Raw genomic sequence first — 24,013 nt, forward strand, 5'->3', positions numbered from 1 at the left:
CAGCATAATTAACACTATTTTAATAATTTAGAGGAGGGATAGACGAGGTGTGACTGTGATGAGTGAAACATATCTGACAGAAACCCTGCTTTTATGCAAGCACTTTAACACATTTAAATAAGGCTGGAGTTAGGCAAAATGAAAGGCTCAAACACCCACTCTAGGTGTCACTATTGACACTATTTTCACTAATGCAACATAATCCCTTTAAACACAGAGCAACACAACGCCATGATGTTGTATTCAAACTTAGAAATAAAAATCTGGGTCTTTATGACATTTTTTTGTGTGATGAACCAAACCTGTATTGAACCACAGAACTGAGATAAGAACCAAGCCTTGACCTCTCTCAACTTTTAGCTTTTTTTTAACTGCATTTCTGCATTTTCCTGTAGTATCTGTGTTTTGTGATGGCTTTAAATTGCTACAATAAAGCACTTCTCAGTCTTGAAAAGTGCTCTTCAAATAATGAGCACTTTATAGTAAGTCGCATATTATCCAAAATACACTTTTTCAGTAACCTTGCAAAGCAGATGGATTCGCCCATTTCCTTGTTTCTCACTGGTGAATCCGTCTAGCAAAGCTCCCATCTGAAAGGTTTGAGCCCGATTAGAAAGTGATAGGACCAATCAGCGCCGAGGGGCAGTACTTTCGGGTGCAGCGGAGTCTTGACTTAAGCAAGCAGTGACGAGAATTGTTATGGCAATTTTTCTATGCTGCTGATAAGAAATGAAATAGAGACATCTGCCGGCCGACAAAAAGGTTTTATTCCTTGCAAGGAAGGTCAATCACACACACACACGAGCAGTCAGTATGCCAAAAGACCCAGAACATGGGGAGACGAGAGCATTTATGCTTGAGGAAACGCCCCATAAGGTGTGCTTGACACCCCTCTGTCTGGGAAGAATCCCCGCTAGCACAGGGCTTTGTTTCCAGGCAGTCTGGACATCACAATTTAAAATACAAAAGGACTTTTAGATTCAGTCTTGGGCTCCAGGTTTAACACCTATTCAAGAACTAGCACAGTCACCCTCGTTGCTTTGTGTTTACATATGCAGTAAAGCTGAAACCTTCCTAGCCCTATCGTTTTCCCATGTCTGTAAGAGGGTAGGCTCCATAGCAAAGAAAAACAGTAAGGGGCGGTTGGGGAAAAGAGGTGAGACAAAGAAGCTAAAATCCCATTACAGAAGCCAGTGCAATTACATAACAACATAACATAAACAAATGTTTTCCTCTTTTTTTTATATCTGCTTTTCTGAAACCTCATACGGACATTTACATTAACCTTTTTTTGTATTATTTATTTTACACTTATTATTAATCATTATCACGACAAGTTACTATTATTATCATTATTTAGTATTTGTATGTTTTGACTAAATTTATTATTTTTTATAATTTTCTGTCTTATTGATTCATTTTGGATTATTTGATACTCTTTTATTATCTGTATGTTGTTGTGTTTATAGCATTTTTGCTCCCTTCAAACAAAGTTTCAGACTTTCAGACATAAAAGTTTATGTTTTCAACCACCACCATCCCCCCCACACACACACAAAACTCCCGATCAAACATTTATGAACACTATATTCTACCTCACCCATATACTACTGTAGCATGTCTTTGTCTAGCTTTGATGTTTTCTGTCTCTTGTTCACTAATTTGTGTCACTACTATTTTTTGTAAGTAATGTTTTTGCATGAATAAAAAATTTAAAAAGAAAAAAAAAAAAAAAAAAAAGCACCAGGGTCAAAATTATTAGCCCCCCTAGTGCTAACAGTCTCTTGTTTTCAACAAGGCTCTGTCTTGTCTTCTGAGGAATCCCAGCTCAAACCCCATTCTTATTTGGCAAATCTCACCAGAACCTCCAGATTTGATGGCCTTCTGGCATGGACCTTCGTCTGCAGTTCACTCTACAGATTTTCAGTGGTATTTAAGTAAGGGCTTTGTGCTGGCCACTCAATAATGCTCACTTCGGTCTTCTCAAGGTAGTTCTTCACCAGGTGTGATGTATGTTTTGGGTTCTTTAGTTTTTGGCATGGTGCCTTCTCAAGTAGTGATGGGTTGTTCGTGAACAAGCCGGTTCAAAGAGCCGGCTCTTTTATGTGAACGATAAGAGCTGGATCTTGTTTTATATTTTATAACTATTATTATTAGTAGTAGTATTATCATTTGTATATTGATTGTGTGTGTGTCTGTGTGTTATTTGATTGGTTAGTAGGGATGATCTTTTATCTTCTACCACAGGCACACCATCCATTAAGGACTCATGTTTGATGGTGTTGCGGTAATGCTTTTATGTCAGGTGTGTCATACATCCCAGCCAGTGAGCAGATTTAATCTGACCCACAAGGTGTGGGAAGACAGCACAATTTGAAAATTTATATGATATTTTCATCAATCTTAAAAATTGAGCACAGTTGGAGTAAAATACCTGCTGAAATATCAGTCATTTTATAACATTGCTAAAATTAGCAGGTCAAATGAAGTCAGACTCTTATGTGAATAAAGAACCGTTTGGGAGCCGAAGGAGCCGACTCTTTATGCTTGAGCTGAGGCAAATGAGCCGGATCACCAAAAAGAGCCGAAATTCCCATCACTGTTCTCAAGTGACAGCCTAAACCCTTTCTGAGGCTTTTATACAGAGTGTAAACTGGGAAATAACTGTTATGTTTTTGTTTGTTTGTTTGTTTTTTGGGTGATTTTACAAGCTTTGAGCTCTGCAAAGTTAAGGCACATCATTGACAAACAGTGTTTTTTGCTATGGCTCGACTAAAAGGTCAGTTCTTAAAGGGGGGTAATAATTTTGACCCTGGTAGTTTTTGGTTTTGGTGAAATTATTTTATTTCTGTGTGCAAAGTAAAATAATGCAAGCATCCAAAATAAAAATAGGATGTTGGAAAAAGCTGCGTTAAAAACTCTCCACTCTGTTAATACTTGAGAAAAACTGAAATTTTCATAGGGGGCTAATAATTGTGTCCTCATATGTAAATGCAAACATGGGACCACTCAGACAGTAGAGAAGCTTATGTTTAGCGTTCCTCTACTGCCTGAGAAATAAGGATAATTAATGTCTCACTGAGCACAACTGAGCCTCTTTCCAAGAGAGTGGAGTTCTTTATCTTTTCATTTCACAGTTTTGAATTCATATGTTCTCATTATAATGCATGTCTGTAATCTTGTTCACACTGCTGTGTGAACATAGACGATGCTATTTCAGAAATGGGTTACCTGGTTGTTCAAAGAGTTGGCAAGGTCGGTGTTAATTGAAACTGAACGGGGTCAACTCAGGCCTGTTTGATGACAGTTTCTGTGTGTATTCTGAAATGAGGCAACATCTGTGCCTGTATGTGTGAATCCACGTCCCAGCAGCGCATCTGTGCCGACTGTCTCTAAAGTAATGACAATGAAAAATGGAGCTTGTCATTTGCTGGCCTACTTTTTATACATTTTACACAAACACGCACTCTCAGACACAAAGCCCTGTCAGCAAGAAAGGTAGATTTCAAGTGATCCCTCGATGATCTCCCACCCACCCACGCTGGCACACATGCACATGTCTCCAGTGTGTTATGATATTATTTTTCACAATGCTATGGCCTTCTTTGAATATTTTGTTTATGTCTTCTGTGTGTGGGCGTGTCCTGTCATCTTGATGCATACATGCTGAGAACATGTTTTCCTGAGTGTTTTAAACCTTCTGTGTCTGACAGGTGTTTGTATGAAAGCGCAGCAGCATGTGTAGGATTGTGAAGGGTGTTCTGCCACTCCATAAGAATGGTTTCAAGGAACATGTCTGCGTTCATCTGCCTTGCATTTATGTGCATGTGACAAGTGTGTGTACTCCTCCACGAAAGAGCTGCTGTGAAAGCGAGACAGCATGTCACCGTGTGGGTGGGTGAGTGTGTCTGTGTGTTAATGTGCCTGCTGTCAGCTCGTCAGGTGTCTGTCTCTCCCTCACCAAAGAGCCATTAAACTGTAATGATGAGTGTGCGGATGCATGCTGATGTGGTATATGCAGGAGGAGCAGGTACGTGTGTTTGCCAGTTGGCGTGTTAAAGAGGGTGTTAGTTTCTTGAGGGGTGTCAGTATGCATGAAGTGTGTGACGGCATGGTGGAGCAGAGGTGTCACCACATGTGTGTGCTTCCAACACAGATTAATGGGGTGGATGGAGGTATTTATGTACAGGTGTTTGGTTACAAGTAAGAGTCAACGGTTACCAGATGTCTTTTGCTGGCCGTTGAGCACTTAACTTTATTGAAGAAAGACCCTAGACTCAAATACATGAAGCAAAGCAGGTTTACGCTGGGAATGGGTTTTTTCATTGTCTTTGGTTCATGTATCACACAGACAAAGTAGTTTAAATTTGCACTGGGTTAGCCCAGAGATGAATGCATTATTTTAAGGGATTTCAGGTTTATTTATTTATTTATTTATTTATAGAGCACTTTTCAAAACAAAGTTACAAAGTGCTCCACAAGAAAAAGAAATACAATGCAATAAAGGAAATACAATGCAAATAAAATACCAGTAGTCAGGCAGCAAAGTGGGTACAGGTAAAAAGATCTAGACATGTCAAACTCAGATAAAATCAGGTAAATAAGAGGAGTTAAAATTTAAGAAAAATCCAGAACGGCTCTTCGATAAAAAGATTTAAAAGAAGTCACTGACTCAGCTAATCTGATTTCCTCAGGCAGAAAGTTCCAGAGCCCCGGGGCCCTGACCGAAAAAGCCCTGTCCCCTTTAGATTTCAGCCAGGTCCCCGGGACAACTAGAAGACCCCTGCCCGAGGATCTCAGGGTGCGTGCTGGCTCATAAGGGGTTAAAAGATCTAAGATGTAGGTAGGAGCCAGGCCATTAAGAGCTTTAAAAGTTATCAGTAAAATCTTTAAATCGATTCTAAAACATACTGGGAGCCAATGTAGGGAAGATAAGATTGGAGATGTTCTCGAATCTTCTAGTTTTAGTTAAAAGCCTGGCCGCTGAGTTCTGAACCAACTGCAGACGGTGTATATTTTTCTGGCTCAGGCAAGTAAAAAGGCTGTTACAATAATCTAGGCATGAGGATATAAAAGCATGTAAAAGTGTTTTTTTGTTTTTAAAATTTAAAAGTAGTCTTATTTTTTAGATATTTCTCAAATGATAAAAACAGGATTGCACAAGCTTTGTAACATGTTTTTCAAATGTTAAATTACTATCAAACCACACGCCTAGATTCTTTGCCACAGCCTGTATGTTGGTAAAAAAGGACCCAGCAGATGGCAGCACTTTCTCTAAAATATGCTGGGATCCAATGACAAGTATGTCAGTCTTGTCTTCATTCAATTGTAAAAAGTTAAAAGACATCCAGCTCTTCACATCCTCCAAACAATTTTTCAATGTGCTTAGCTGACCAGGTCTAAAGGATCAACTGGCATGTATAACTGAGTGTCATCTGCATAGAAATGGAATGAAATGCTGTGTTTTTTAATAATGTAACCCAGGGGCAGCATGTACAAAGAAAATAGAATGGGTCCCAACACTGACCCCTGGGGCACACCATACTTAATAGTGGAAAATGATGAGGTAAGGTTTAAGGTTGCAATGAGATCAAGGTCCAGTGTTACGTTTTCTAATCACATTAATCTATGTGGTTGGTCTTCTTCTGCACATGGGAGATGTCCGTCCATCCATTTTCTTTACCGCTTGTCCCGTTGGGGTTGAGGGGGGCTAGAGCCTATCTCAGCTGTCATTGGGCGGGAGGCGGGGTACACCCTGCCAATCGCAGGGCTGACACATAGAGACAGACAACCAAGCACGCTCACATTCACACCTACGGCCAATTTAGAGTCATCAGTTAACCTAATGAGCATGACTTTGGTGGAGGGAGGAAGCTGGAGTTCCCGGAGAAAACCCACGCACGCACGGGGAGAACATGCAAACTCCCCAAAGAAAGGCCCTGACCGGGAAGTGAACCAGGAAACTTCATGCTGTGAGGCAACAGTGCCGCTGTGCAGCCCACATGGGAGATATATGTAGAATTTCTGCACTGAAATTTTTCTGATTATCATTATTTGAAATTATTTGGTGCTATTTCTATCTGTTCTAAATATACCATACCAGAATATTTCTCACCCTTATCAACACAAGTGAGGACAAAAATTGCTTCCTTTATGTGTGTTTGTTCATAGCAACAACCTAAAACAATAGCTATGTTTACATGGACCATTTGTAATCAGAATAAGTGCCTGATCTGAATAAAATTGCTTCATATAAACTAGGAATGTAATGATTCACACATTTTATTGGTGATGAGTTGTTAATTGCGCCTGTTTTATTGCAGCGTGTTGCTACTGTGTCTGCAAAAAGTTGTTTTCTCACGCTGAGATGCTTGGAAGCGAGCCATCTGGTGGTGCCTGGTGCAACATCTGCATGGTCTAAAACTTAGAAAGCCTGTGAATATTTCACTCTCGACGGTTCAAAAAGAAAGATCGCTTATAAAATATGTAAAGCAGATCTTACATATCATGGGAGCACATCGCCTCTATGCTGGCAAACGTTGGTCATCCACTGGAGATGTCGCCCTGGCGTTTAACATTAATGTACCACTACACTATTACCGTCAGGGCTTCTTCATTAACACAGCTGGTGATATGATTTTAAGGGTGACCATGTTACTTGCGACCTTTGCTGTGCCTGTGATTGTTGTAGTTATAACAGATGTTAAAAATTAGAAAATCAAATTTACATCAACCTCTCTTACCTCTCTTCAATTTTCATCCTTTTGAAACAATAAATCAGAGAAAAATGATTTGACATAAAATTATTCCCAGTGTCAGGCCAAAACCTCATTCTTCCATTTTTCTTCATTCTGTTTGTTTCATAATTCAATGCTATTGGTCAACTTTTACATCAGTTAGTGGGTACATTTTTAAACCAATAAAATGTGGAAAAAAGATGCTGACTATCACCAAAAAGTGTTGAAACTAATGGAAAAATACATTTCATCCCCTGATAATTGGTGATGTTGGAGATGGAAGGTTTTGGCCCGACACCAGCTATATGAAGTTTACAGTGTAATGTTGTAAATAACACAAATACAATCTGCTGATATTGATTGTGTTAGATCGGTGATCCTTTACATGTGGCTCTTTTGTGATGTTTTGTGGCTCTTTTGTCTTAATTTGAAAAATTATTCCCCCAGAAAATCTTAAACAGAAAAATTTTACCTCAGAAATTATCCTTTGCAAGTAACATTAATCAGTTTGTTTCCCACACTCACGCAGTAGGCTTCAATTGTCGACCTCTATTTTTGTCTGCATATTTCCATTGCCCTTATTTGCAATTTTTTGTTACTTTAGTTCCATTTTTAATGCTTTTAGTTTATTTTTGACGCTTTTATTCAGGTATTTGCAATTTTTTGCCTCATTTTCTTTTTTGCCACTTTTCGCCCATTTAAGCAGACTTTTGCAATTAAATACCACTAATTTCCCACCTTATTTCTGATTTTTGCCCATGTAAGTCACTTTTCCCAAATTTTTCTGCCACTTTTGGACTGTTTTTGCCATCCATAACCCATTTTTTTTTTGCCACTTTTCACCCATTTTTGCAACTTTCTGCCCTTTTTTGCCACTTCTTGCCCATTTAAGCTGCCTTTTGCAATTAAATACCACTTTTTACCCATTTTCCCACCTTTTTATTGTTTTACTTTTTTTTATTTTTATTTTTTGCCCATTTTAGTCACTTTTCACACATTTTTGCAACATTATTGCCACTTTTAACTCATTATTTGGTCACTTCCTAACCATTTTTGCTACTTTTCCCCCAATGTTTGCCACTTCTTGACCATTTTTGCCACGTTTAACTTATTTAAATTGCTATTTTTCACCACTTAGATTGTGGCTCTTGCAAATGTATTTTTAAACAATTTTGCTCTTTGGTTGAGCTGGGTTGAGTAACACTGTGCCAGATATACAATCCATATGTGAATGATCAAGCATTTTTCACTTATTATACGACTGTCCATGACTGTACATTTTGTGGTTTTTTGATTGTGTTACTCTATCCATCTAAGAAATCAAAACAATCTGGGATTTTTAAATTAAACAGCTTGCTTCAATCTCCCGTGCCTGTGAGCCTCTGCTCAGCACACCTACACAGAGACATGGAGAGTTGTGTTCAAACATTGGACGACAGACCTTCATTCCCATTAAATATAAATGTTCTCCTGTCGCTGTTTTCAAAGCTGGACAAAACATGAGGTTATTTTTTCCCAGTCATTCAGTTATTCTATTGACAAAAAGCATTCCCTGAGCACACTCACATGCTGTAAAGTCTGATTTAAAGGGGGAAAGTAACTTTTGAGATCAACAAAACATTGATGAGGAGGTAGAGCGATGACTGAAAAGCAGCAACATGACCTGGTTTACTTAAGTTTTGAATTTACTTTAAACTAAAGGCCTGTGTCTATATTTTGTGTCAAAAATATGCATGCATCTACAACAGCATTTTTATTTACTGGCTGATCTCGTGGCACTGTGGATGGTGCCACCAGCTGTCATAGAGTCCAAAAATTACCATCCGCTGTTTCCACAACCGATTAAACTTCAATCCCAGATGCATCTCAAGCTTGACTCGGACAATGAAAGAGGTCACTGTGACACTCTAGGATTATGGGTAATGTAGTGCTTTTGCCTGTCTTTCCTAAAATGAGCCAGATAACATGCTAGGTTATGTCTTTTACAGCAGTGGGTCTCAAACTTTCCGACAAAAACTACATTACATTTTAGTCTAGTTTTAGTCATCTTGACAAAAACGATACTTAGTTTTTGTCAGTTTTAGTCATCAAAGATCTATTTTTGTTAGTCTTAGTCTAGTTTTTGTCATGGAAAAAAAAGACTGTTGACGAACATTTTTAGTCATAGTTTTAGTCAACAAATGGAACACTGGACCACAGCACCATAAAACAGCCATACTGAACCAAGGACTCCCACATCAGACAGCTTTGGGCCAATAAAAACTCTGATATGACTGTGAGATATCACATAAATCTATCACTCGTCACATCAGTCACTTTGCTCAGGTCACATTGGGTGTGCAGGTCCAGCTAGCAACAATGGATAAATATTTTAACATGTCCACTTCATCAAGTAACGCTAGGCCCAAACCAGCTAAACTGAGAAAATATGATGACAGTTATTTCCAGTTTGGTTTTATCGTGAACAGCTACGGAAGACCAAAATGTGTTGTGTGTCTTCATGTGAAGCTATGAAGCCCGCCAAGCTTAAGCGTCATCTGATTGCAAAGTATGCAGAGTCTAAGGGCAAAACATGCATTGAGCATTGAGCTGTATTTTGTTACAAAAAAATGACACACTTCAAGTCATTATTAATGGCAGAATGCAGAAGTACGGTGGGTAAAGGTGAGCTCAAATAATTGCTGTGACTCCTAAAGATTGTGGGGAATGTAGTCGGTTGCTTGAGATCGAAAATAAACCATGGTTTTCTTAAAATGAAGGGGGTAATGTGCAAACTAGCGTCTTCATGACCATGTATCATTTTTTCACACTTGGACAGCTTGTGGTAAGTCCACCTTAAATGGTTGTGCATGGCTAATGATCAGATATGAAAAGCAGCATAGGCTGAATGATGTTGTGGCTGATAAGGGACATTAGAGGCGTGTCCACCCTTGCTCCCTCCCAGCCCTTTCATTTATGTTTATATTTTTGCTTTATTTTATTAATCTTTAGGTAGATGTACCTCAGTTGAAATTGTTGGGTTTAGTAACTCTTAATAACAGGAAGAACAGAGTATTTAAAGAAAGTAGATAAAGATAATATGCACAAAGATAAACATGTATGACCAGCTTTATGAAGATGTGCTGCAGTCCTGATCGTATTATCCATTTATGCAGTAAGTCATGACAGATTATTGCAAAGGCCGCAGACAGTTAGATGTACTAAAAACTGAACTCTCTAAAAAAAATACCCTCCCACATCTAAAAAACGGGCTGGACAATGCTGCTTGCTTGTGATTGGTTGAAACCCGGGTTCCTTTGAATGTTAATGCGGTAAAGGAGGCTGCTATTTCATTGAAAATTACTGCACTGGACGACTAAGATGATATTTACCATAGACATCTTTAAAGCTTAACAACAGTTGGGTTAAAAAACAGATTTTGAGATCTCCAGAGTTGTCAGTTCTTTCTTACTTTGTTTCCTTCTCCTCAGTGTCATCCGCCATTCTTTTATTCATTGCATCTGCAACACGACCTATTCCCTATTCGCCACAGCTCCCGTTTAACCTAAGCGAAACTGATCAGGCAGATACAGATAGCACTTCTCTTCCTCTTTCTGCTCTCTCTTTCCTCCTTTGTAATATTTCCACCACCCACTCATTCACTCTCCTAGATCTCTCTTTCTTTCCCTCCTTTTTCCATCTCCTGCTTGGTATTTAAATTCTCCACCAGTCCTGCCCTAACCCCATGTTCATCTAACTGAAAGTGATAGGGCAGAGCCGCATAGCGTGTGGGAACAGCCATGATGTTCACCGAAAATGGGCCGATGATATATTCATCACAGCGGAGGCTATGGGAACAGTGTGGCAGAGAGGAAGAGGGAGGGAGGGCTTCATTTGCTCTGTCAGTTTGGTGTGTTCATATGTGTGGGTGGACATACGTGTGAGCTGATTGTGTGTGCCGTGTGTGTGTCACATCATTTTGCCCACATGCTTCTTAAACTGTGACACTTTCCATAAAAGCCCATTGCATGCCACAGAGCAGCGATGTGACACTGCAGTTAATGCATGATCCCCAGCTTTCTCTTTCCCTTAGTATGTTTGCTGTGTCTTTTATAAGAATCATTTCATTTCCTGGTAAGTGAAAAGGGTTATTTTTTCATGTTCTAAATATACTTCCCACTATAGACCTTTGTTATCTCTGTGATGAGCTGACTCAGAGAGTGAACTCTCGTAGTGTCCACTGTTAGGCCGTCTCTGCTCCAGTCTGGGCAAAATATTTTCAGTACATCATGGAGAAATAGTTCTCTTAATTTCATTACTTCAACATGGTTGAAAGATGTGCTCTAGGTGTCCACATCCTAACCCGGGAATATTTTCCATCTTTCCATCAGAAAGTGACAGGACCAAACAGCGACGAGGGGCAATACTTTCAGGCACGGCGGAGTCGTGATGTAAGCAAGCAGCAACAAGAGGCCGGTGCAATAATGGCGGAAGAGCTTAGTGCAGATGCTGCTAAAGCGCCAGTTTTATCAGAACTTGATGAATTTGTTTGTTAAAAGAGGAACAAAGAACAGCAGTGAGTTGTTTTCTTTTCAAAAACAACAAAAGTCGTGTACTGACATGTCTACAGTCACCATGGTTCGCGTTATTCCTTGGTAGCTGCGCACGTGCACCTCGGTCGCGGCTACGTCACGTGTTCTGTTGATCTGATTGGCCCGTAAAGATGTGACTGACAGAACGTTCAACCAGTCACACTCTGAGTTTTTTTTTTTTTCCCAAGCCATTTCCCAAATGCTTAGTATTGAAGGTTTTCCAAGGTTTTATCAATGGCCCATCCTATTCACTGGAGTACTGAACATCGTTTGCATTCCCTAAGAATGTTGTGGGATTGGAATGATGATTCCAGATATTAGTCTGTCCCTCATGTGTTACCAGGGAAAAATAATTGTATTTGTATAACTTTATTTTTTGATCACAAAACATATGAAATGATAAATAAGTAGTTTTATTAATTCTTTTTGTTGGGAAGTGACCATGGTATAAGTGGGTTAATGCCCTTCAAGGTGCACGTCGGACAGTTCAGGCCTCCACATTGTCCATTAATCCCAGATAACTGGACACCTCATCTGGCATTAACCCTTACGTAGTGTGGACCAACATAGACACTTTTTTGATTTATGTGTCTTTAATTTAGCTGTGTGTTTGACTTTCTCATATCCACCCCCTCTCAGCTCTTAAAGGGGCCATTTTTTACCCTTTTAAGACAAGTTTATATTAATGTCATTGTTGCTTAAAACACTCCGGTAGAGGACAGCTGTTGCTGTGTCTGTGGCTTTAAATATTACTGAGCTGTCTGACTCCGCCCCTGACCACGCCCCTCCCAGGAAATGGATGTGGCAGTCCTGATGTTACAATGCATTTAGCAGATGCCTTTATCCAAACTGGATATGGATGATACACTGACTTGGATTTGAACCATCAATCTCACAGACCAGAGTCAGCAGGGTAACCCACTGAGTTAACCAGCAACTTACTGTGGAAAGAAGATCAGGAGAGGAGGGCGGAACTTTCTTCCAAGCGGGTAGGGACAACCAAACCTGGGGGCAGAGGTCACTCCCCACATGACATCATGAGGGGGAAATCTGAGAACGGCTCGTTTCAGCACACATTTTTTTAAAGGTGGAGAAAGAGAGGGGGAGGGAATGGATTTTTCTAGTATTGAGGGGATTGTGGACAGGCCAGGGGTACATATTTTTGTGATTTTTGCATAATGTCTCCTTTAATACACACAGTGGCGTGTCCCATCCCTTCCTTCTCGTGCTTTTGAAGGCTTCTCTCATGATTCCAGTGTACCATACCTCATATATTCACAGTAATTCCTAACAGAAGACTGGCACTGCAGCTGGGATTGACAGCTCACCATGAGCAGTAGGGTTGCTTTAAATTGAAGTAGCTTTGTGTGTTGTTTTGGACATACATTGGCATTTAAAGGTCCACAGCCTCGACAAGAAATCTCTCTTTTTCTGATGTGTTAAGGGAAAATCCCTGCGGCTTACTCCAGTCATGATGGCATACTTGATTGAGAGACTGAGGTGCTGTGATCACGGTTTCTCAGGGTGAAAGATGAAACCATTTGGTAAAGCTCAGAGCTTTCACAGCAAAACTGGTGAACTGGTTTTGGGGGAATTTAGTACATATGTGGGAGTGCTGTTTTATGAAAGAACAATAACTAAGAACAAATGAAAATCAAGCCCACTTTCTCCTCATCTGCCCGCTTTATAAAGCTGTCAGAAGGAGCTTCTTGTACCAAATTACAGCAGCAGAATCCCACAAGGAGCTCCTGAGAATGTCTGTGGCTGTAGGGCCAAAATTTAATCATGCAGGCGCATGTTTTGTTACTGTATGGCATCAAATTAGAAAACAGTTTGTTAATTTGACACACTTTGTAATTAGATGTAGTTTATTGTAATCACTTTTTTTCTATCTTTAATTTTTAGACTGTATCTATAACATTCTAACAACTGATATCTTCTACTCTTGAGGACAGACCTGACAGAGCTTTTCTTCTAACAATCAGCCTTACCTCATGTTTTTTAATTCAGCAACCTTAATCCCTGTTTACTGAGTAAACTAACAGAAAACTGGTTCTGTCTTCAGGCTCATGCTGCTGAAGTGAACCAGAGGAAAGATGCACTCTAACTCACTATTGAACTGAGACTGAACAGATGAACAGGCTACTCCAGGAGAAGGACTAAGAAATAATGACGGCACTCAGAAAAGAGAGATTGCCTGCAACGCTAACTGCTGGCTTCACTGGAATTACTGGGAATTATGTTACCAGGAATTTTGCCTGCACTCCCAGAGTCATGTATTATGTCTCAGACAATGATAGAAGATGATTACCAGTGGTTTCTGAGATTGAGCATTTGAATAACAGCACTGTACTGTAGTGCAGCACTTCTCTTTAAAGAGACTGCATATTTACAACCATATTGTCCTGCTGGCTTCATTTTGGGGATGGTAATAAAATCATTTAATTTATTGCCCATCTCATGTTCTTGTCCAAAAAAACAAACAAACAAGAGGTTTAACAGGGTTATGTTGTTCTCTAGTTGAATACTGCTCCCGCCCAAGAAATAGCCTGACCCTTTCTACACTTGAGAGATATTTAAAAATTGTTTTTTTAGGGCTGCTAGCAGGCAGATTAAGTAAGTCCTATGTATAAAAAAGGTTAGCTGTTTGTCCACTGCTGTGCTGGTGGTGTGTGAATGTGTCTGGATGTGTATAAATGGGATTAGTTAATGCTGAGGTCTACTTTACACAGCAGACTTTATCATCAGTGTGTGAATGTGGAGTGAGTGGGTGTGGATAGGTTAGTAGAAATCACCATCTGTGCCTAGTAGACAGCAGTGATGGGGTATTCATTTAAAAAACTAATCTATTACACATTACATTACTATCTTTATTTAGTGAGATTCTACCCATTTTACACCCAGTTTTAGAAATGTTCAAACTTACATAATAGTTTTTGAAAAACAGACTGAAGATTCAGCTCTAAAATGTGCTGATGGTGCATTGTATGTAAATAAAAAAATTATGTTTTAGTCGGAAGGTTTTGTGGATTTCAGTTATATATTTGTATGTAATATAGACTTTGAGTGATGTAATGTTAGCAAATTAACATTCATATCCTACATCCTTACAGTTGTGCAAAGCAATGCCTTTAATCTTATAATCAGAGCGCCTCTCCCAGCATGCCTTGTTCCTATGTTACCAAAATGAATCCCATTTTTCTTGGTAGAATCAGTAACATTGCTTTAATATACCCTGGGATTCACATTTATGTATTTCAAGGAACTGAGGAAAAATATGCACTTTTTATTCATATTCTCCCTTTTCAATTTGGCAACATGACAAAAACACATGAAAAAATGCCTAAAACACAACAACAGAGCTGTATTTGAACATAACCTGGGGTAGTAGAAATGTTTTTTCACTTAAACAGGAATAAAATAAGTAGAATGAAAAAAATCTGTTAATAATAATTCTGGTCACATCTTAACCCAGGCCTATCTTAAAGTGCATAAAAACAAAATTTGCAGAGTGGTAGCTACGGTTCAAAAAGAAATATTTTATACTTGGTATCTTGGGGCTACTAATGTCAGCATTGCTAGCCAAAACAATGCAGCGCATTGTAGGTAGACTGTTGCTAGGCTACATGGAGTGTTGCATTTATGGTCTGAAATACTGTGGAAATTTATGAGAACTTGAGAAACAGGTTGCTCTCTGCATGACATGACCACAGGCTGGGCCTCTTGGGGGTTGGTTCTGGGCCGCTAAATTAATTGACCTGAAGTATAATATGCGTTTTGAATGTGTTTCCATTGAAGGAAATTTTGGGCATGAGCCCCGTAATATTTGTAAAATCATCTTGCAAGACTCCGCTTCAAGGATGCTAGGAGCTCAAAACCTGTTGCATGTTGTTACGGTTATGATTACATCTACGGCAGTTTCCTTGACAATTTTGAACAAAAGGTGAAGGCAACGGATGATAGTTCAGAGGCAAAGTCTGCAGAAAGAGTGTTTCCATTGCACCTTGGAATACATTTCTATATGAAAACATCTGAAAAACCTCCTCATGAGAGCGTCACAAGTTTTGAGCAATATTTGAGAGTTTTTTCAAAATTCAGGTGTTTCCATTACCAGTTTTTTATTGGGCTATTTAGATTTTGCGCATTTCTAAGGGTAATGAAACGCAGCTATTGGCGAGTGCTAAAAAAGACAGCTATGGACACAAGCCCTAATGCTGTTCTACTTAGGCAGATCAGGATGTATCTCTGTCATCTCTTTTGGAAAACAAGTCCATCCATCAATGTACATCAATGTATCCCATCCTTTTCCTTTCTCTGAAGCTGCAGTCGCATGTTGATGTGTCAGTGGGTTAAACACTTAACCTCAGTTTGCTCCCGCTACTTCACTGGTGGCGTTTAAATGTGTGGATGCAGATGGTGAGGATTAGCGAATACTGATGGTCAAATCTTCATGTGTGTGTAAAAGTGCTTTGTGTAGTCAGACGACTTCAGAGGTGGGGACAGTCCATCAAAAACATTTGCTCCGTTTGAAAAAATACATTAACTTTCATATGAGTTAATCCAGTGATTCTGCTCCAAATCAACAAAGAGTTAATAATAAATTTAGCATTGCTACATTAACCTTAGAAAAACGTAAAGTGTAGTGTTAAAGGTGATGCAGCATTTCACAATAAAAGCACCAGGGACATTCAATCAAGAAGGCCTTTTCCTCGACTGGGAAGCAGGCCAGCTGTTCAGAGTCCTCAGGGCTACCCCTCAGCTGCTGCTGGAGAAGGGCTGCCTTCATACCAGCTCAGTGAGACCCAGGCTTGTGTCTACCCTTCTTGCCTCCCACCACTTACACTAATGTCCATTTGAAACTTTAAAATGTATACTCCGCTCCATTCGTATCTTTACTCAGCCTTTTGTGACGACTCCAGGGCCTGCTCACCCTTTTTTTTATGAAGCTTACCTAACTCCTAAAAGCACAACATAATTAAGAAGGTCAGAACTAATCCAACAAATGTATAATTTCATCAGGGTCTGGAGGGAAATCGCTCGGTTCTGCTGACTTCGCTTGGCTGGCAAATGTTCAGCCTTTAATTTATGGAAATCCAAAGATGTTTACGTTATTGGGTTCTTGCAGATAGCTTATAAAATGGGCAGAATCTCCACTCCCTTGACACTCCAAAGTATTATTTTTTCATTGTATTGTCCTTCCACTCTCTTTTACTTTCTATCTGCCCAACTATTTTGTATAACATCCAATAAAATGGGAAAGGGGACTTGACAGTGAGGGCAATTGTCCAGAAGTTGTTGGGATCTCTAGCATAGATTCAGGGAACATTTTCCATAGATCACATGCAACACTTTTCATCTAGAATAAGACGGATCCAAGTTTATCCCTGTTATGTCTTAACTTGCAAAGCTGCTAGATGGCCAGATTTCATGTCTGTCGTCAGGCAGATTGGTTTTGCAAAGCTCCAATCTAAAATGATTAGGCCTGGTTTAAGAACCGACCGGACCAATCAGCGTCATTTAAAGAGAACAAACTGGTAGCTATAGGCAGGTTTTAGTTGTACTGGAAGCTGGTAGCAATGGCAGATTTATCAGAACTGAACCACATTTCTTTATTTCAAAGAAACTGGACCTAAAGCATTTCTTGGTGGAAATGCACTGGATATATGAAACGGTCTCTGTGGCGTGTCAGGTTAATTATGTCTGAAATGTGCAAGACTTTATCCACCGTATGTATCAGTGTACTTTCACAGCATGGTTTTGGGCATGTTTGAGCGAAGAGCTTAGTGGGAATTTCAACACCAAAATGATCCTGGGCTCTTCTTACTTTGTCTACCTGGTGAAGATTGTCACTTCCCACTTCTACATTTCAGCTGCTGGACAAACTGCTGTTTTTAGCAAGAAACTGTTTTCTGTTATAAAGGATCAAAGACTCCCCTCCTTTTGTTACAATGTGGTGCAAAGAGATTGTTTCTAGCTGCTAGCTGCTGGCTATAAGCTGGCTAAGTGGAAGCAGGATGTTTTCATTTTTGTCAACATAGAAACACAACACTGTTTTGGGAAAAATATATTTAACACCAAGAACATTTGGGGCTCTATCATATATCCACCACAAACTGTTTCTGTGCACAGTGCAGGTGTCTTTCCTGTTCCAGCTGTCATTTTTACACTGTGCTCTCAGTTTATTTGAATAACAAATGAACTGCCACCCACATGTGTGCCTATGAGTGTGTTTGTCTTAAAGGGGGACATATTTTATCCTTTTAAGACAAGTTCATATTGGTCTCAGAGGCCCCCAAAACATGCTGGTGAAGTTTGTTGCTGAAAACACACACACTCCAGCATTGCCTAAACTACTGTTTCTGTGTCTGTGGCTTTAAATGTTAATGAGCTGTCTGACTCCGCCCCTCTCAGGAAATGGAGGTGGCCTAATGGATGTGCCTCTCATCTGAGAGGAGGATCAGGAGAGGAGGGCAGAACTTTCTTTCAAGCGGGGAGGGCCAACCGAACCTGGGGGTGGGACTAACTCCCCACATGACATCATGAGGGAAAAATCTGAGAACGGCTTGTTTCAGCATACATTTTCTAAGAGGTAGAGAAAGAGAGGTGGGGCGGGAATGGATTTTTCTTGTTCTTGAGGGAATTGTGGACAGGTCAGGTACATATATTTTTCTTAGGAAGGACTGAAAAAGTGTGTTTTGCATAATATGTGACCTTTAAAATGAGAGGTGGTCAAGTAAAAGCTGGTTGGTTCCTGTCTTGAGGACACAGAAAACAGCTGCTGACTGCTCATGATGTTGGGCAAATGCTAAAATATAACAGAAATCAACAAACAACATAATTAATCCAGCGTCCCATGTTTGGATATTGTGTTCAGTGGCACAGTGAAAGGACAGAGGTTAAGACGCGTAAGATTGACCATGACTCTGTAGGATGAGTTGGTTGTCTCTCAACTGGAAAGTCAGTGGTTTGATCCCCAGTCGCTGCAGTCACAGGTGGATGTGTCCTCAAGCAAAAATCCCCACTGCTGTGTCAGAATCATTACTCAAATAAAGGATGTTAAATAGCAGACTGGATGATAATAATTTATTTTAACAAGTACATATGGTTTCACTATATATCTGTAATATTATAACTGTAAAAATTGTAATCCTACTAGAATTGCAGTTAAAGTTTTTTCCCCTGCAAATGAACTCTCTATGTTACCCTTTTATTCCACATATTTCTCCACTGATATACACTTTGATGGAGCTACAGATTTTACTAGAAGACAAACCGTCTTGAAAATGACATTTCAGTTCGTCATTGTTGATGACATTCTGATTTTAAATATTTTCTAATACTTTATGATGATATTTAATGGCCAGAATGTTAATGCTGTATTAAACCACAGTGTTTCGCAGCAGCAGAAACAGCAGCTGCATCATGGATTGTGCTTTCAACATGTCCTCGCTTTGATGAGATCATAACTGAGTACCCTAATTACTGCAATTAATCCAATTACTGATCCATGTAAATTAGGTGAGACACTCATTGTTTATGAGGAATCACACTGGGGTGTGTAGGAAGCCATGAGTGACATAGATGTATTAATCTTTCATCGCTTTACCTTCTACCTTCAGAGGCTAAAACAACACTGAAAAGAAAACATTAGTGGAAGTGAATCATTCAGTCAGTGTTACTTTAACTTGCCTCATCTATCACAGAGATGATTCATGTGAATTGTTGTTAATGTACTTTTTCTTAAAAGAAGAATAGTAAATAGATACTAAAGCATGGTAAGAGTGAACTGATTTGTCACTTATTATTATGAGAGCAATGTTGTTCTCTTTAATGCCAGCAGTGTAATTCATGTCACTCAGCTGACTTCTGGTTATGGAGCAGGCGGGAGAGCTGAAGCCTCCTTGCATGTGTGACACAGTCCTTTATTCCACCATAATGCCAGCATGGGCTCTTAATAACCACACTGGAGCAGCACAATGCATCCATTTACTTTCACTAACACTTGGTCCACACTGAATGACCAAAGAGTCACATACATGTGTTGCCTACCTGACTGTGGTTGGTAGGCTCTTAAAGATAATAAAGGGTTTTCAATGTAACTTTCAGATGGCTGACAAAACTGTACCAGAATTAATACTACTGATATGTACAGCTGGTATATTTAAATTCACATATCTGCCAATGGCAATAAATGACTTTTTATGCTAAAATCTGCCAATAAGGATGTTGTTCCCAGGGTCTTTGAAATTCATTGTGTGTGGTTTAGATGTGTTATGTGATTGGATGTCTTTGTATTTATTAAGAAGTCTCTCTTTTTGAGACGTCAGTCATACAGACTATATGTTAATGATCATTCACTGCATATTTTCTAATATTTAAACAAATAAGTATGTCCATTAGGAAAATTCTTTGGCCCAATGTGATTGCAGACTGTGAGACAAGGTGGCCGAGTGGTGAAGGCGATGGACTGCTAATCCATTGTGCTCTGCACGCGTGGGTTCGAATCCCATCCTTGTCGAATGAGTCAGATCTCTTGGATCAACCTTAAAGGAAAAGTCATGTTTAAGGTGGCAGAGAGTTTTAAGTCATGCCCTGTACGTGGTAACCTGACACACCAGATGAATCTGGAAAAAAGAAATATTTCTATAGATGGTGTTAGGGAAAGGACAGAGTCTTTGAAGAAAATCCTCAGGGGTGATTGGTTGAACTTTATCTCTGTTGCATCTTTATGAGCCAATCAGAGCAACAGAACACGTGAGGTAGCCACTGCCGAGGAGTAAACTCCATAGAGAACAGCATAACCAGCCCTGCCAACTGTAGACATGTCAGTGCACGGCTTTTGTCGTTTTTGAAAAGAAAGCAACTCACTGCTGTTCTTTGTTCTTCTTTTAACGAAGAACTGTCATCAAGTTCTGATAAAAGCTCTCTCATCTGTATTTCTGATTTTGTCCACTGTCCTATGTGAATTAAGGTATGAAAAACCCAAAAATATATATAAAAAAATTATGTAGGACAAAACAGATGCCTGGTGGCTCCCAATATGGGTGTAAATATGTTACATTATTTGCAACTTGGCTTATGGCTTTCACTAGGGGGGATAATTACTGACAACAATGTTTGACCTGTCTTCTAACTAGTTTTTTAAAACTGGTAACAAAAATAAATGCAACGTAAAGACATCATTTTGATTCCCACAGCTTCCCAGCAGAGCTGCAGGTGTCACACAGCTGTGTGGACGCCCGGACAGTGTTAGTTGCAGCGGTTTAGTGATGCAGTCATCATGTGCTGCTCAAGCGTGGAGTGTGTCCCTGGGGTGTAAAAGCAAAGCCAGCAAAATGGCAGGCGGGGCTAAGCCCTGCATTACTAAGGCTTTAGCCCGTATTCTCAAGCATATACCCAGTAGCCTGAGGTCTAGGCTTGTGTCTGGCTAACACTTCCCTGCAGTAAAACGATAACAACTTTCTTTGATGCATTTAACACCCACTGAGAAGGCAGAGCCAGCATAATGGCAGACAGGGTGAGCCACTGTGTTTGTGACGTTTTTACTCTAACCATCAAGCATCATAAGTTTACTGTTCTGTACTATGAATTACATAGATATACCTTTAACACTGCATTTATGCAGTGTTAATTTTGGCAGCTAATTCTAGTTTTAGTCTTAGTTTTAGCCTTCATATGAAATGCATTTTAATTTTAGTCACATTTTACTCATTTTCATCCTTTATAGCCAAAGAAAACTCAAGACATTTAAGTCTAGTTTTAGTTCATAAAAAGTCCTCACATTTGTTTTAGTCCAAGCATTTATTTTCTTGCTGAAATCTGGAACCAAATCATGGTAGTGTGATCTATGCACTCTGCTAAACCTGGGGTTCCCGCTTTCTACATCTGAGAGGCAGAATAGATGCAGCTGCATTGTTTTTGACAGATTTAGCTAAAGGCCGGCTCAGACTACATGAATTCAGCCAGATTTAAGCCCAACTGCGATGTTGCAGCTCGTCGTCAAAAACTAGGGCCCGATTTTAAGTCAGGAATGACAAATGGTCCTGTTGTGTGACATAATTAACAAAGCGTACAAGACTCCTTATGATTCCTCACGACCACAATTCTACAAGACTAGCATGTCAGAATTTTTCGTACACCGTCCTCTAGTTTGACACCCTGACCTGACATTAATAACGAGAATCCTAACGCCTAACAACAGGAGAACATTTTCTCATCTTTGCACCATCATTTTCTAGATTTACCACTTTCATCCCCTTTTATTCCCTAAAACTAATGTGTAATTTTTTTTTTTACAGTATCACGTGCATACCTTAAGTCCTATCTGAAGGAGAGCCAGTCCATATTGTCCTCCTTTTGATACATCCATACCTATTATCCATAATCCAATCCATAGCTGTTTCTTATTTTCCTTTTTTGAGCAGAAGACCGCTACAATCACACAGAGTGTGTCTGCTGCAGAGTAATTGACACTCTTTGACCCGTCCCTGACAACCTGTGAACTCGCGCTCAGTCGCGGAGACAGTGGTGACGTCAGCATACGCTGAGCCGTCCGGATCACTCTTATAGTGCGACCAGGCTGTCGGCCAAGACGGGACAAGATTCTGGTCACATAGTCAGACACGGTGCTGTCGTGAACAACCAAAATCGTGTAGTCTGAGCCCGCCTTTAGGTGGAGAAATATCACGGATTTTGAATGTCCTATGAAAACTACATTACATTTTAGTCTAGTTTTATCTAGACTAAATCTAGTTTTGTCTAGTCATCTTGATGAAAACTAAACTTAGTTTTTGTTGGTTTTAGTCATCACAGATCCATTTTTGTTAGTTTTAGTCTAGTTTTTGTCATGGAATAAAAGGCTGTCGACAAACATTTTTAGTCATAGTTTTAGTCGACGAAATTAACACTGGAATCAATCCTGCAAACAGTGCATGGAGGACTTCAGCCTCTGGGTGCTAAACTGGCACCCAGTCATGGGTGGTTTTAACCAGTTCAGTCTCAGTGCTATGCTTGACATCCTAATTATAAGTCCTCAAATTAACTGTGCATTTGAAGACGGACTCTTAACTAATGGGTCACGACTTTAGTAATGATCTTAGTGATAAAAGTGGAAGTCATATATATGTAGGTCTATAGTTAGCTAAGGTATCTGGTTCAGGAGAGGTTTAATCATAGCTACTCTAAAGGGCTGCAGCACACACCCTGCCAATAAAGTAATATTGTTCATGACCAGGAAAGGTTTTAACTTGAGGAAAGATTGATCACAGCCCTGGTATCAAATATTGAAATAACAATTGTAGACATGAAGGCTGTTTATCTTACTTCAAAGTTACTTAAAGAAAAAAAGACTGAAAGTACAAAAGTATGTTCATTCTGATGAAAAGCTGAAGGCTATAGATGTAGCCTGATATAAACCTATCTGCAGATTTACACCATGGCTCCAAGCCGACAGCTCAGTAATAATCTCTGCATGTGTGTGTGTCACACTGCTTCAGAAACATCTTGTTCCCGAAGTACAGTGGCAGGTCATAATGACGTTTCCAGGCTTACTCTCACTCTCTCTCTCTCTTTCTCCTCTGTCATGTGTAACACATTCCCTCTTTCTCCTTCTGTGCCTCCTACCAAACTAGGACAAGGACATACAGAGACAAAGAAGTGCTTATTAGTGTCCTGCCCCGGACCGCCCACACACACTCTCACACACACATGTGCAGGAACACAGTCTCTTGCCTGAAGGTGACTGCGGGAATTGAGAGGAACCAGTCATTTTGCTACAGTTACCTCCTGTTTTATCAGATAACTACAGGCCATCCAGATGGCACAGTGGGCAAGGACACGCAGGACTTCTACTTCCATTTATATAGTCACAATTTCAACATATTTTAAAATAAGCCCGGTGTTGCAAAAGCTGCGGGAGAGACAAGCTATTTTATGTGCTGCAGGAGAAAAGACAGTCTGGTGTGTAAGCTGAAGATTTCACTGAGTTATGATACACTTTGGGGAACATCCAGGAACCTTTAATGCTCCATGGTTCATATCCCAGCTCAGGCTGTGACTTGCAGCTTGAGTCAAGGGCGGCATTATGAGCAGGAGGAAGCTACTTTCTAAATCACTCCAACACAAAAGAACTACAAAGGCTCTTTATGATGGATTTAACTCATTTGGTCCAATTTAAATGATCTAAATGTGCTGCCCAAAGTGCATGATGCAAATATACAGTATAGAGCATGGTGTCACTGACAGAAAATCTGATGGAATGGTGGGGCCACTTTCAAATACCTCTTCTTTATGATATCAGTTAGTTAATCCAGTCCAATTTAGGTAATGATTTTAAGTCATGAAAAGATGCGTATCTATGAGTTGTTGTGTCAAAAAGTTTGTTTACAGAATTAGCACAGTAGGTGATTCATACCATCCTATATTTTATGTGTTTTCTTATTGACAATGAGCCTAATTGTGTGTTACCTTCCCGGACGAGCCCCCAAGGTGACACAAAAATATTCTCATCTGTCAACAAGAAAACAGATCAATCATACAGTCAAGAATGAGCTTCATGTTCTAATGTGGGCCATTTTTCATTTACGTTTTAGAGTTTGCTGTGGGCCAAGCAAAAATGGGCCAAGGGCCGCATTTGGCCCCTGGGCCATAGTTTGGAATCCCCTGGTGTAGAGGCTAACTTGAACTCTGACCACTTTTTTGTCTGCT

General features: G+C 39.8%; 1 non-coding gene and 1 pseudogene across 1 annotated transcript; both read left to right on the top strand.

Moving 5' to 3' along the window:
* LOC121526596 overlaps nucleotides 1-24,013 on the top strand; it is a 164,969-nt pseudogene that overhangs the window by 13,251 nt on the left and 127,705 nt on the right.
* trnas-gcu lies at nucleotides 19,745-19,826 on the top strand. The gene has a single exon. It is a non-coding gene; the product is annotated as a tRNA-Ser (tRNA).

Source organism: Cheilinus undulatus, linkage group 18 (assembly GCF_018320785.1).
Source record: "Cheilinus undulatus linkage group 18, ASM1832078v1, whole genome shotgun sequence".
Classification (NCBI taxonomy): Eukaryota; Metazoa; Chordata; class Actinopteri; order Labriformes; family Labridae; genus Cheilinus; species Cheilinus undulatus.